This window comes from Bubalus kerabau, chromosome 4 (assembly GCF_029407905.1).
Source record: "Bubalus kerabau isolate K-KA32 ecotype Philippines breed swamp buffalo chromosome 4, PCC_UOA_SB_1v2, whole genome shotgun sequence".
NCBI lineage: Eukaryota > Metazoa > Chordata > Mammalia > Artiodactyla > Bovidae > Bubalus > Bubalus kerabau.
The window spans coordinates 13,752,736-13,768,400 of NC_073627.1; the positions used below are offsets into that span (position 1 = coordinate 13,752,736).

The following is a 15,665-nucleotide window of genomic DNA, read 5'->3' on the forward strand; positions in this document are numbered from 1 at the left end:
GAGAATGAATGAGTAAAATATAAATAGATGAAACAAGAGAGGGCCTTGCAAGCACTTAGGAAACATGATCATCTTCCATGACCTGAGGCATGTGATGAACCTGACCCTCAGAGAAGGAAACTGGCTATGAAATTGGAAGGCTAGCCTGCAAGCCATAGAGCCCCCTTTACTTTCTGGTGAGCTTGGCAGGGCCTCCCAGCTTGTTTAGTCTGCTGTGAAGGAGAGCAGAGAGGAGAGGCACCAGACTCAATCCGCATCAGCGGGACCATCTAAGTGAAAGGAAGGGTCACTGAGCTGCTCAGAGACCAGTACCACATCATGAAATTGTGGGAAATAGTCAAAAACAACAAAATTGAAATGTGATTTAAGAAGCATACTGACTGCAGCCATGAAATCAAACGATGCTTATTCCTTGGAAGAAAAGCTGTGACAAACCTAGACAGTGTGTTGAAAAGCAGGGACATCACTTGGCCAACAAAGGTCCATATAGACAAAGCTATGGTTTCTTCAGTAGTCATGTACGGATGTGAGAGTTGGACCATAAAGAAGGCTGAGCGCCAAAGAACTGATGCTTTTGTACAATGGTGCTGGAGAAGTTTCTTGAGAGTCCCTTGAACTGCAAGGTAATCAAACTAGTCCATCCTAAAGGAAATCAACCCAGAACATTCACTGGAAGGTCTGATGCTGAAGCCGAAGCTCCAATCCTTTGGCCACCTGATGTGAAGAACTGACTCATTAGAAAAAAAACCCCTGATGCTGGGAAAGATTGAGGGCAGGAGAAGAGGGTGATAGAGGATGAGATGGTAGGATGGCATCATCGACTCATTGGACAGGAGTCTGAGCAAACTCCGGGAGATAGTGAAGGGCAGGAAGTCTGGCATGCTGCAGTCTATGGGTTACAAAGAGTCAGACAAGACTGAGCGACTGGACAACAACAAATAGGACTATTTTTAAATATAGAGAGAACTAGAAAATACGGAAGCAGGATCATTGCAGAAAAAAATACATTCACGAAAGGCCTTCAGGGCCTGTGAGACCTGAAGTCGCCCTCACTCCCTGCTCCTCTCCCTGAGCTCCTGTACCTTCTTCCAATGGAGACTGTTTCAGGGATAGTCCCAGAGGACCTATGCACAGCCAGAAATTGCTGGATGTCTGCCTCTTTGCAGTTCCATTTTCTTGGAAACTATACCCTGTGGAAGTATGTACTATGGGCAGAACTCACACTCCAGTCAATGCCTTGGTCCTCCTCCTCAAGCCAGAGTGCTTAAATACTCCCTTTTGAAGGGGCCAAATTTAGCCAACAAACATACAAGATATCCTGTTAAACTTGTACTTCAAATATACAAGGAATAATTCTTCAGCATGTGCAATATAGGTAAATCTATATGAACCAAAAATAGATTAGTGGTTACCTAGGGCTGGAGGGTGGAGAAGGAAATGGCAACCCACTCCAGTACTCTTGCCTGGAGAATCCCATGGACAGAGGAGCCTGGTGGGCTACAGTCCATGGGGTCGCAGAGAGTCGGACACAACTGAAGTGACTAAGTACGAAGCCCGGCTGGAGGGACTGGGAGGAAAACGGCTGCTAACAAGCGCAAGTTTTTTCCCATCTGAAATGATGAAAATAGAAATTCAACTCTGAATCTGACAACCACTAAACCGCACACTTTATTTATTATTGATAATATTGTTACAGCTACTAAAAGCCTAGACATTTTTCAGGAGACTGAGTGTTCTCATACTTTCTCAAACCACAACTGCACTATATCTTAACACCCTCAACCCTCACAGACAAGCCTTGCAGCATAACTAGAGAAATGCAAATTCTAGAAACTGATCATGGAAAGGAAGCTGGTTCAAAAGCGCACACCTTAAATAAGTGAATTTTACAGTAAGTGTATTGTCTCTCAATAAACGTCCGGTATTTAATCCGGAGCCCCTGTGCTCCTTCCAGGGCGCGTCCTTGTCACGTTGAGGGGGCCAAGGGGCGATGGGACTGCGAGAGAGGCCTGATGTCCGCATCGCCGGTCTCTGGGCGGGTCCCCTGGGCCGGGCTTTCTCGGGACTGGCGACTCAGGACGTCAGGATCACCACGCCAAGGAACCTGCTCAGACCCTGCGTGCTTATTAGGGAGATATTCCAAGTCGTCCTGCAGCAAGTGCCGCGTAGTCCAAGCGGGCGCCTCTCGCGTCTCCGCAACTCTCCAGATCCCCCAGCGTCCAGCCGGATCGTCGCCAACGCAAGAACTCACTTCCACGAAACAGACCTCGGGCGGCCGGGTCGAGAAATTGAGGCCGGCTCAGCCTTAAATAGGCTTCCCTGGGCTATGATTGGTGAGGTAGGATCATGTGTCAACCTCTGGCCCAATCGCAAAGGCCGCAGCTTGTGGTACGGTGATTGGTCAGGTCCAGTTACGTGCCTAGGAGGTGCTGGACCGCGGTGAGTAGTTGTGGTTACTGCGGGCCTGGAGGTCCTGTCGAAAGGGTCTGCCCTAGGGATCCGGGTCATGGGGCTGGGGTTGGGGGGCTGGTGTCGGGGGTGGGGGCGGGGTTCCCAGCAGCCTCCGGAGACTGGGTCAAACAGGCCAGCTCTGAGCGCTCGAATCCCCGCCTCCTCTCCTCCAGCAAAGCGCTCGTCCAGGGTGGACAACCCAGAGATCAGAGCACTGCCCTTCGGTGTTTTGTTCAGTGGATAATTTCAGACTCAGCAAAGTCTGTTTTCCAGTGAACACCACCACGTTAGTATTTACACCCACAAGCCCGCCTACTGTTAGGCATCTAAATCCGTTCAGTCAGTTCAATTCAGTCACTCAGTCGTGTCCGACTCTTTGCGACCCCATGAACTGCAGCACTCCAGGCCTCCCTGTCCATCACCAACTCCCGGAGTCCACCCAAACCCATGTCCATCCAGTTGGTGATGCCATCCAACCATCTCATCCTCTGTCGTCCCCTTCTCCTCCTGCCCTCAATCTTTCCCAGCATAAGGGTCTTTTCAAATGAGTCAGCTCTTCGCATCAGGTGGCCAAAGTATTGGAGTTTCAGCTTCAATATCAGTCCTTCCAATGAACACCCAGGACTGATCTCCTTTAGGATGGATTGGTTGGATCTCCTTGCAGTCCAAGGACTCTCAAGAGTCTTCTCCAACACCACAGTTCAAAAGCATCAGTTCTTTGGCACTCAGCTTTCTTTATAGTCCAACTCTCACATCCATACATGACCACAGGAAAAACCATAGCCTTGACTAGACGGACCTTTGTTGACAAAGTAATGTCTCTGCTTTTGAATATGCTGTCTAGGTTGGTCATAACTTTCCTTCCAAGGAGTAAGCGTCTTTTAATTTCATGGCTGCAGTCACCATCTGCAGTGATTTTGGAGCCCAGAAAAATAAAGTCAGCCACTGTTTCCCCATCTATTTGCCATGAAGTGATGGGACCAGATGCCATGATCTTCGTTTTCTGAATGTTCAGCTTTAAGCCAATTTTTTCACTCTCCTCTTTCACTTTCATCAAGAGGCTCTTTAGTTCTTCACTTTCTGCCATGAGGGTGGTGTCAACTGCATATCTGAGGTTGTTGATATGTCTCCCAGCAATCTTGATTCCAGCTTGTTCTTCTTCCAGCCCAGCGTTTCTCATGATGTACTCTGCATATAAGTTAAATAAGCAGGGTGACAGTATACAGCCTTGACATACTCCTTTTCCTATTTGGAACCAGTCTGTTGTTCCATGTCCAGTTCTAACTGTTGCTTCTTGACCTGCACACAGATTTCTCAGGAGGCGGGTCAGGTGGTCTGGTATTCCCATCTCTTTCAGAATTTTCCACAGTTTGCTGTGATCCATACAGTCAAAGTCTTTGGCATAGTCAATAAAGCCAAAGTAGATGTTTTTCTGGAATTCTCTTGCTTTTTCTATGATCCAGTGATGTTGGCAGTTTGATTTCTGGTTCCTCTGACTTTTCTAAATCCAGCTTGAACATCTGGAACTTCTCGGTTCACATACTATTGAAGCCTAGCTTGGAGAATTTTGAGCATTACTTTGCTAGCATGTGAGATGAGTGCAATTGTATGGTAGTTGGAACATTTTTTGGCATTGCCTTTTTTTGGGATTGGAATGAAAACTGACCTTTTCCAGTCCTGTGGCCACTGATGAGTTTTCCAAATTTGCTGACATATTGAGTGTAGCACTTTCACAGCATCATCTTTTAGGATTTCAAATAGCTCCACTGAAATTCCATTGCCTCCATTAACTTTGTTCATAGTGATGCTTCCTAAGGCCCATTTGACTTCACGTTCCAGGATGTCTGGCTCTTGGTGAGCGATCACACCATCGTGGTTATCTGGGTAATGAAGATCTTTTTCGGTATAGTTCTTCCATGTATTCTTATCCCCTCTTCTTAATATCTTCTGCTTCTGTTAGGTCCATACTGTTTCTGTCATTTTTTTGTGCCCATGTTTGCATGAAATGTTCCCTTGGTAGCTCTAGTTTTCTTGAAGGGACCTCTAGTCTTTTCCGTTCTATTGTTTTCCTCTATTTCTTTGCATTGATCACTTAGGAAGGCTCGGGGGAACCCTTTAAAGCAAGAAAATACTAAACATTTTGGGGAAAGGGATGGGGACAAGCTCACCAGTAGACATAAGTTTCTGGAAATGCTCCAGTTTTGATGCTGGTGGTAGATTTGCAGGTGCTCATTATTAAACCATTAACATAAAACTATATATTTCTAATGTTTCTAATATTATTAAATTGCAAATATAAGCACTTGTCCCCCCAAATACTTTAGCATGCATAGCATTAGCATGTAGTATTTGTTTATAGATTTTTAATGTTAAATTTACAATGAAGTACATAAACCCTAATCATAGTTTTGCTGAGCTTTAGCAAATACACACTACTGTGTGACCCAAGACACAGTCAGGACAAACAGAACATGCTCATCACCCCAGAAAGTTCCTTCTTGCCCTTCCCATTCCATGTCCACCTCTACTGTAAAAGACATCCACTGTTCTGATTATTTCCACTATAGTTTTGCCTGTTCCAGGAGCCATATAATGAAGCACAGGGTACACACTCTTGTGTAAGGTTTCTTCACTTAGTATTATGGTTTTGCGACCCACTCTCATTTCCTGCATTGATAGTTTGCCCTTTTGGTTGCTGGTAGGGCCCCATTGTAAACTCCCTGTTGATGGACACTTGGACTGGCTCGTTTTTTGGCGATTGTAAATTAAGCTTCTGCAAACATTCTTTTTGAAGCCTTCCAGTGGACATAGGCTCTTATTTCTCTGGGCAGATATCCAGGACTGGGTCAAAGGATAGGAGTGTGTTTGTTTCACCAGAAGCTGACAGAGCTTCCTCCATCATGGCTTTCAATTTTCAGGCCACTAACAGTGTATGAGGGTTCTAATTTCTCTATATCCTCATCAGTACTTTTAAAAAAGTGGTAGCCATTCTAATAGAAGTGAAGTGGTATCTCACTGTGGTTTTAATTTTCATTGTTCTGATAATGAATGATACTAAAGCACTTTTTTCTTCTTTTGAAAATAACAAATCTTTTGTCCATTTAAAAAAACTAGGTTATTTAGCTTAAATGTGTTTTTCAACAGTGGCATTTTGTTAATATTAGAAACATACTATCACAGGTAACTTCCAGGAGGGCATTTAAAAGGGATTTTTACACAGAAAAGGAATTTTCGAATACCCCTCCCAGTGTTCAAGCCCTTGTTTAAGATAGCAGAAGTGTAGTTAGTCTAATGGGACCACCTAAACGTCTGTGCTGCAAAAGAGGATTTTCAGGCTTTTGGTAATTCTGAGCAGCACACCTCCCTCTAACAGCTTTACTCATGTTGCAGGGAGGGTATTTGATAATTGAAGAGTAAGGAGGTTAGTGTATATTTTATGTAACTTTCTATCATGTAGGCAATTAAGTTGTTACATCTGGGGACTTCCCGGGTGGTCCAGTGGTTGAGACTTCACCTTCCAATGCAGTGGGTGCAGGTTCAATCCCTAGTCAGAGAACTAAGAATCCACTTGCCTTGTGGCTAAAAGACCAAAAACATAGAGCAGAAACAATATAGTTACAACTCAATAGAGACTTTAAAAATGGTCCACATTAAAAAAAAAAAATCGAAAAAAATATTGTTACATCTGGAAAAAAGCAGATATTCCCATTTCTGATACATTAGCTTCCTCCTGGGTGCTTTTGCTTTGTGTCCTTCAGTTGATGACTGCTCCCAATTCACTTTCTTGGGCTGGCTGGCTCTCCCCGTCAAGGTGCAGTGGAAATAACCCCCAAACCATGGACTTTGTTCCGCAAAAGACAGTTGCATTCAGCTCCATGCTTTGGCTGACCCTTTTTCAAATGTGATCAAAAAAGCAAAAGTGAGATAGGATGGAGTTTTCCAAGTGGGTAGTCTGAATTTTTCATTTAGAGCAGTGGGAGTTATTTATATAGTCTGGAAATCATTCTTTGTCAGACATTAGTTTTGCAAATATGTTCTCCCATCCTCTGGATTGCTGATTGATCGTCTTAACAGTGGATTTTCTTGAACAGAAAATTTTTTGAATTTCAATGAAGTCAAATTTCTCCATTTTCTCAGAACTAAGAAGCCTTTCCCTAAGTCAAAAGATATTTTCCTCTAAAGCTTTAGGGTTTTAGCTTTCACTTTTAAATCTATGGTGCGTTGTAAATTAATTTTTGCACACAATGTTGAAACTGTTGGGTGTCATTTTGGGGGGAGTTCTGAAGAGCTATAATACTATAATCTTTTATGTCTCAGCACAGAAAGAATTCAGCGAAAGGCAAAGTGATAGATAAGAAGTGATTTTTTAGAATAGGATGCTTATGAGGCCTACACACGGGTGGGCAAGGGGGTACCATGTCCTGAGAACGTACTGAGCTACAGTTTTATAATCAAAGGAAAAGTGGGGAGGGGGAGAAGTTCTTGTCTTTCTTGAGTAGACGTCATGCTTCCGTCATCAGTTCCTCCTCCAGGTTGAGCGGGGGAGTTTTCTTGTCCTTATAAGGTCAAGCTGGGTCCACAGATTATTGTTTTTTACGTGCTCAGAGAGCATGTCCTAACTTAATTGAGTTCACTGGGCAAAATGTAGGCCTCATTGTTTTATTGTTTGGGGGCATGTCTCATGCTTCTGTTGTACAGGTTTGTTGCTAAGCAAGCCTGCTTGGTTTTGTGGTTAAGCAAAACTGCTTTCTTGAGTAATTGTTAACTTACAAGAGTCTCGTGTATTTCTTCTGCTTATAATCCCCTAATGGGATTAACTATTTAATCACCTATTTCGTCCCTTTTGGGGCTTCCCTGATTCATTCAGATGATAAAGGATCCACCTGCAATGCAGGAGACCTGGGTTCAGTCCCTGGGTTGGGAAGATCCCCTGGAGAAGGGAATGGCAACCCACTCCGGTATTCTTGCCTGGAGAATTCCATGACAGAAGAGCTTGGGGGCACTGCAGTCCTTGGGGTCACAGAGTCTGACATGACTGCCACACTTTTCACTTTGTGCCTTTACTCCGTCATTATCAGTGTAGCATAGGGTTCATTTTTTGCCACATGCAGGTCTGGTTATTGCAGCATCATATGTTAAAAAGACTTACCTTTGTTTGCTGGGCTGCTCTGGCACGTTTGCAAAAAGTCAGACGGCATATAAAGTGAGCAGTTGCGTGGCGCCTCTCCTGGAGAAGGCAGCATTGGCACTGACCCTCAGTGTGTGTGGGAGGGTTGGCATTGGGCCCTGCAAGGAGCCCCTTCACTCATGGGCTGACTCCTGGGCTCTGGCCGGAGGGTCGGTGCCATGGCTCAGGTCTCCCGAGGCTCCGCATTCTGAGGAAGACACGGAGGGGCATCTCCTCGCAGGCGTGCCCAGCTTTCTGGGTCTCTGTCCACCGGGTGCCGCGCTCACAAACCCTTCTGGAGAGTCTGGTCTGGTCCCAAGCCAGCCTCCTGGCCCTCCCTTGATGCTCAGTGGTCCCTGCAGTGCAGAGGGGGCAACCCCAGCTCAGCAGGCTCCTCTACTTCAGGGGTGCCTCCAAAACAGTCTGGTCTGGAGCGGCCTGGATGCCTAGCTTCCCCCATTCCCTCCGCCCCCTCAGCGCCTGCAGGTGGGTGGGTGTTGGGCTTTGAGCCTGCACGCCCTCCCTTTTCTGCACCCACCTTACTCCTCCCTACCCTGCTCCTTGTCCCTCCCCGTGATGTTTCTCCCCACTCCCCAGCCTGTAGTGACCCCCACCCTGCCCTCCTCCCCTTCCTGGATCCTCTCTCCGCCCTTCCAGGTGGCACCCACACGCACCCCAGCTGCACCTTCCAGGGGCCAGGTGCAACACGGGGTCTCCAGTGCCTCTTTAGCACCAGGTAGTGGGCAGTCCTAACTCCTGTGAGACTTTAATTTGTACAGGTCTTCAAAGCACAAGGGGAACACAAGGTTATTTTTGTTTCCTTGTGTTACTTGTTTCCTTTATTCTATTCCAGATAGAATAGATCATCTCCCGGCTTGCAGTTACCACTGTGGTCCACTGACCTTGGTCTTACTTTTCCTGTATCTTGAGGCATTTTGCTAGTTCATCATTCTTGGGAATATTTGTTACCCAACCAAACTTGGGTCTGCTGCAGTGAAGCCAATCTGCTGACACCCAGTGGTGAAGGAAAGTGCAGCACTTAATGTCAGAAGCCTTAAAAGAGGGCTTTCCCAGGTGGCGCTAGTGGTAAAGAACTGGCTTGCCAATGCATTAGATGTAAGAGACTAGGGTTCGATCCCTTGGTCGGAAAGATCCCCTGGAGAAGGGCATGGCAGCCCACTCCAGTGTTCTTGCCTGGAGAGTCCTATGGACAGAGGAGCCTGGCGGGCTACAGTCTATAGGGTTGCAAAGAGTAGGACGTGACTGAAGCAAATTAGCACGCACACCATAAACAGAATCTGGGATAGCTAGTGCTGGGAGAGCCCGGACTCCTGATGGGTTTCAGGAAAGCCTTTTTAAAGGCCAGGTGAGGGGAGGGGCATCCCAGGGTGCCCCTCATTGATCAGCTCGGGCATAGTTCTCTGATTGGTTGATGGTGAGGTAACCGGGAGGTGTCACAGGGGTTGACAGTATCCTTAGGCTCTAGAAGGCGTGGGGCCTATGGGCTCATGGACGTGAATGTCTGCCTTTTGGTGGGGGGTTTAGTGTCTGTAAAACTGCTCTGCTCAGTTACAGGAATAATTTCACCATTACTCGTCAACTATTACCAACTGTGCCCACAATGACTAAACGAGCAAGAAAACAGGAGAGTGATGACGTCACCTGAGAGGATGATGCTGCTTCCTTCAGTTTCCCACGTGGCCTCGGAAGTGCAGACACCCGCTCTGTGGCTGCAGTTTGTTCTACTGAATGCAGTGGAGGGTCTGGAATCTCCCATCTGCTGCCTGCAACGCAGAGAAGCCTGACACGAGAAGTAAGGGCATCAGAAGATGCACAGAGCAGCGCTGGGCCACAGTGACGGTGGGAGCAGATCCCAGTGTCTCTCCATCAGCACCTGGACCATCTCGCATGACAACCCAGGACAATATTCTTTCATCTTTGGTGATGTCTGTGCTTTAAAACCACTTGATGAAAGTACGGAGGCTGTATTTAGATTCTTATTAAAATTTCTAATACAATTTTTATTCTTTAAAAAGAAAACCTGGAGCCTGGTCTAGGACTGATGTGGGCCCTGGCAGGATTTCGGTTAAATGAACAATTAGTGACGCCTGTGCCCCGTACCCCCGTGGCACACACCCAAACCTCCACATCTGCTGAGGTTGAATTGTCCAGCCAGTTTGAGGGGTGAGGTGTTCCCCACCTGTCTGGCTGCATCAGCACGCCTCTCCTGGTTGGCGGTGGGGGCCACAGGTCCTGTGTTTACAGCCACAGTTTTCAGCTGCTGGGATCTAAGGGCTCCTTTGGCCCGTGTTTCTTGCTGAGTTCATCTCTGTAAACAAGATGTTGTGTGTGAGGGGTCTGATCCTCATAGCATTGCCAATCCTGTATTTCTGAGATTTCTGAGACTTTTGCTCAGTTGCAGGTGAAAATTGCACTTGGCAGCTGCCCATTGCTTTTCTTTAATTGGGGGTGAGCATTTTTTTAATGCATCTACATCAGCTGTTACCTTGTTTGAGACCTGCCTGCTCCTTCCTATCATTCTTATATATTTCCAGAGTGCTTTTTCCCAGGAAGAAAATTGGATCCTTGCTCTCTGTCCTCTCCTGCTTCCCAAATCTTGACTTTGGGGTGTCAGCTCTTCTGGACCTCACAACCCTAGCCTCTCAGGTTGATTGTTAAAGTTCCCAAACCCAAGACCCCCAAACCATCAGAAATGTTGTGAGGATGCTCATTTCTTGGGGACAAGGTGACAGTCTGGTGAGACCCTCTTACCGATCCATAATCAGCATCTAGCCCACTGGGAAAGTCATCTCGAGGCTGGAGGTTCTCTGTCTCCTGTCAAAGGCCCCTGCTGTGCCTGGACCTCAGTTTCCCCACCTGTCAATGAGGGGCTGCACTCCAGGATCTTGGTGTTCCCCTTCTGGCCTGATGTGTCAAACCAGGAACACTAGCAGGGCCGGCTCCCTGCCGTATCCTGGTCCTGCCGCCAGAGGGCAGGAGGCTCTGCACTTCACATCACTCTGAGGGGAGGCAGCTGCCGCTGCATAGACGTGAATTGGTTAAGGCTCCTTGGGCTCCATAGCACTCACAGGGACTGGGGACCTGGTTCAGACCCCGCCCGGCAGCCACGCTGTACCAGGCTGGGTGCAGGCAGGGACACCATCTGGGAGCTCCACACCTGCGAGCACGGAAGGCCCTTGAAGGCAGCTAGGGGCCAGGTCTGAGGATTCCAGCAGAGAGAAGAGGGTGGGTCACAGGCAAGCCAGGGGAAAGAAAAGGTGTATGTGTGTGTGTGTGTGTGTGTGCAGGCTGTGTCGTGGGCACAGCCACTACTCAGGGCCCTTCTCCTTGTTCAAACCTTTCCCGTGGCTCCAGAGGAAGTAGGTGGAGAAGGCTTCAGTCCCACAAAACTAGCCAAGGGTTCTGGGGGCCATGGGAGGATAGCCAGCTGAGATATTGGGAAGGGAGAGGCTATGACATGTAGGCCCAACTGGACCTCTTAGTCACAAGTGCCCAGAATGGACTGGGTGGGGCCATCAGGGTTTGGCCTAGAGACGAGAGGGCAGAAATGGAGGGGCAGATCTGAGCTCAGAGCAGGCTCTCTGGGCGAAGAGTGGGGAGGTGACAACAGCAGGGAACCAGAAGAGAATTGGGTGAGTAGGGAGGGGCAGCACATGATGGCGGGAGCCCGGGCCCTGGAGCAGAGGAAAAGGTCCAGGCAGGAGTCCAGCATGCTTGAGGTTGACCTGGGGGACATACAATGTCCTGGGAAGGGATGAGAGAGGTAGCCCCACTTCTAAGTGGCCTGGCTACAGGCAAGATGATGTGATGGGCCATGTCACAAGAGATCCCATTCAACACCAACTGTCCTTTCTGATGCTGCCGATGAGGCCCAAGTGAGGGACATCGGCGTGCCCCCAGGATGCCATGGCTGGAGGATCATAGGAGGACAGCTAATTTGGGGGGTTGACCACTGTTTTCCACCCCTGTAGTTTGGAAAGTGACAGCCCCTTGGCAGGGGGAGGTTGGGACCCAAGGAGTTGCAAGAGTGGGCAGGGGATCTTTCCAGCTTCTGCTGGTCCCCCAGGAGACTGCCCACCTGTGGCATGTGAAGGCCAAAGCCTTGAGTCTAGGTGAAGTGAGACACTCAGGCAGAAGGTGTGTGTGGGGGGGGAAGGTAGGTAGAAGGAGGTTAAGGTGGTTGTTCTCTGGATGTACCAAGTACAGCCTGGAACCTTGCCATGTACCATGTTCAGGAGAGAAAGTGGGGTTGCCCAGAATACCCTGCACCCATGGTTTGGCCCTCTGATCTTCCCCCAGGAATCCCTCTTTATGGAGATCACATGACTCACACCCATGCCTGAGGCAGAGCTGAGGGTCCCTGCTGAGAGTCCCATGCCTTGTTACTCAAATTATATACGGTAAAATCACAAAATATGGGGTTTGGGGTCCCTCTTGAAGAGATCTTCCTTCTGAGGTCACCTATCAGGTGGGGACCAAGGTGGCCTTGAGCAGGTGGGACATCCTCTGGGCCTCATGCTCCTGGCCTGACTGTGGGGGATGGCTGTTGGGTGCCTGAGTCTTTAAGAGAGCCAGAGAGTGCCATCCCACCATGAGTGGGGTCTTACAGGGTGGGGATCCTGTAATGATGGAGGGTGGTCCAGGCTGGAGAGTGCCATCCCACCACGATGGGTGGGGTCTTACAGGATGGAGATCCTGGAGGGTAGAACTGTGTTCCTGCTATGGAGGCACCTGGTAGAGGCCCCAGGAGAGGGGAGACAATGGTTGGGAATGGAGAGAACACTGCCCTGGAGCAGAGTATGTTCAGAGAAGTGCACCCCTAGGAGAGGCAAGATGTGGGTTCCCTGTCCACCTGTGAAAAACAGGAAGCCTGGCCTCCACAGCATCTACCTGTAGGCCCTGCTGGGTGAACTTGGCCTACAGGAGCTGTAGGTCTGGGCTGGCTCCCCCTGATCGTGGCCCAGCATCATGCAGGTTCACAGACAAGGTGGGCCATCTCCTCCAGCCTCTGGGAGCTGTTCCTGGATCCTGAGTGGCATTCCCACATTTGTGGGTGAGGAAGAGCTGGGTGGCCAGAGTGCGCTTGGAGCTTATGACACAGGGGACAGGTAACTCTTGAACTCAACTCAGCTGTAGCCCAGGAGGCTCCTCAAAGACCCCCGGGACCCAGGGTACCACATCTTGCTCAGAGTCAATTTCTTAGAAATAGAAACTATTCCACCACCCCGGTGACCACTGTGGGTATGGGGATGACTGACAGGAGTCCAGGATGGGGTCCCTCAGCTTTCTGCGGTCTTTCTCCGTGGTATCTAGGCAGGTTTGCTCTGACTCAGAAAGCCCCAAGACCATGCTGAGCTGTGAGTACAGAGAGGAGTGCAGGCTGCTGCTGCCAGGAGCTGTAGGGAAGGGCCTTGGGCTGTTGGGTGCCTGAGCCTTTAGGAGAGCTGGAAAGTCCCATCCTACCAGAGAGGTGGGGATTCTGGAGGGGTGAACTGTGTTCCAGGCTGTGGAGCTATGGGGAAGGGACACATTGGGATATGGGGGGACTGAGGCCCAATGCTGTGTCACTTGGCCTTCTGAGTCTCCACGTGTCAAATGTCAAGTGGGGAGATTCCCCCATTTGCAGGTCTTTCAGTGAAGCAGAGCCCCCTCCCTTTCATCTCCTGGGGCTGCTGTGTCTGAATGGGGTGGGGGTGGGGCAGCAGTGGTTTTGATGCAACTCCTGAAATGCAACCATAGGACTTGATGGCGACCCCTTACCTTCAAGGAGATGTGGGGTCTCTCCTTGGAACCAAGCAGAACCCTGCAGACCCCCCCTCCCCAAATATAAAACTAAACAGTTAATGATCAGGACAACAGAGTCACAAAGAGTCTGATAACATATTTTTGAGTTGACTTTACAGATACTATAACTGCCACCAGAGGGAAAATCTAACTGTGTGATGACCAGACCACAGACATGAAAGAAGCTGCTCCAACTCGAGCCACACGGAATCTGTGTGTGTATGTTAGTTGTTCAGTCGTGGCCGATTCTTGGCAACCCCACGGACTGTAGCCCGCCAGGCTCCTCTCTCCATGGGATTCTCCAGGCAAGAATACCGGAGGGGTTGCCATTCCCTTCTCCAGAGCATCTTCCCAACCCAGGTATTGAACCCGGGTCTCCTGCATTGCAGGCAGATTCTTTACCCTCTGAGCCACCAGGGAAACCCACTGAATCTATGGCTATCACAATTCCAAGAACTGGCCTCAAGAGAATGGGATTAACATTTTTTCTCATAATAATCCATACCTTTTGTGGGCATCAAAATAATAGTAGCTTGCTCTGCCCATATATGTAAGCGGGCAATCCTAAAATTGTCAGCAAAGAGATGCTATAGGTCCAAGTTGACATCTTCCAGTCTTATGAATATGGTGTCTTATATCAGCATGAAGTTACAGAAGATGGAACTTCACCCATAATTCTATAGAAATGGAATGATGTTTGACAGTGGGGAGTTGAAAGCAGCTCTTTTGCCTCATTTCCTATTTGCCCATTTCTGTTCCCTTCCAACCTTAAAAGACTAATTCTAGGAACAAGATCACTAGGTAACTTAAGCTAACTCTTGGCTTATGCTCTCCTGAATGCACACCATGTCTTGCCTAATCTGTTGACTTGTTTCCTAGATAAAAAGAAGTAAGAACGAAGAACTGCGGAGTTAAAAAATGACCAGCTCTCACAATCCTGCAGGCAGATCACAAAGGCAAGATAACATCGAGAGAGAGAGGCAGCCAATGCATGCAAAGGAGAATGATATAGCACCCAAGTTCCTGCCTCAGTGATTCACTGAGATTCTTTCCCTTTTTTCCCCTTTAAAACTGTCATGGCTGATCGGCTATACCACAGTACAAAATATATTTGGTGTTAAAAAAAATAAAAATAAAATAATAAAAAATAAAAACTGTCTTGTCTGAGCAGAATCTTCAGAGTTGGTCTCCGTACATGAGTCCACCTTCTCCCCAGATTGCCAGCTTTTGTGAGTAAAGCAACTTTCCTCTCTACTGATACTTGCCTCTTGAATTATTGGCTTTTGAGTGGTGAGCAGCAGAACCTGAGTTTTGTAACAACCTGCAGGGAGCCCTCCTTCCTGGGCCATCTGTCAGAAGTGGGGGCTCAGGGGGGGCCCCTGACTTGGTCACCCACCTTGACTTGGTTTTGTCACTTGGGGGGAGGCAGACTGTGGCCTTTTGAGGACTGAAATGCCTGAAGCCCAGGGCTTGAGGCTGAGAGAAGCAGAGGCCATGCGTGTGTTGGGGGGCAGGTCTGAGGATCTGTGGGAGCCCCAGCCTGAGAAGACAGGCCACCTGCCCATGGTCATCCATCCCCAGGGAGACCAGGGAGGCTCAGGAGGCCCTGGACACCAACCACCAGAGAACAGAGTGGTCAGAATCTGAGGAGGGGGAGGAGGAAGAGGGGAGGGATGAGGGGGACCCAAGAAGAGGAGGGAAGGGGAGGAGGCAGAGGGGAGGGAAGGAGGGTGAAAGAAGCACGCCGAGCCAGAGACGGGTGGAGAGGGCTGGCCAAGGGCTCCAGAGGAGGTGGGGCAGGACCCAGTGAGGTGGGCATGGGGGTCGGGCCTGGGCCTGCCAGGACTCTGGCTGCACCGGTAGCTGGGTGGGGGCAGGGGGACAGGACAGGGTGCCCAAGGGTCCCTGGACCATGTTGAGGCTGTGGGTTTTCATTTGCCAGGGCGGTGGGGGCAGGGCTCACTTTGTGAGTCGCAGGTTCCTGGGTGTAGGTGTGAAAGGTAGTTGCCAGGATACAGGCACCAGACACCACCTGAGCTATTACCCGTGTGGGGGTTGGGAGCTTGTGGGAAGGATGGGGGGCTGCAGGACTGAGGAGGGTTGGGGGCGGATGTGAGGCCTGTGGTGTTGGGGGGTGAGAATTTGGTGAGGGGAACTGCAGGTCTTGCCTCTCCTTCCTGTGGCCCTGAGAGAAGCCCCTGTCATGGCAACCACAGCCTCTGCTGATGCGGCTGACAGGCGC

At 49.1% G+C, this 15,665-nt stretch overlaps 1 long non-coding RNA gene across 1 annotated transcript; it reads left to right on the forward strand.

The window, feature by feature from the left end:
* Positions 1 to 2,302: 2,302 nt before the first annotated feature.
* On the forward strand, positions 2,303 to 14,532 carry LOC129648788 (uncharacterized). The gene is made up of 4 exons (XR_008712865.1): positions 2,303 to 2,439; positions 9,188 to 10,896; positions 13,543 to 13,783; positions 14,303 to 14,532. It is a non-coding gene; the product is annotated as an uncharacterized LOC129648788 (long non-coding RNA).
* Positions 14,533 to 15,665: the final 1,133 nt, after the last annotated feature.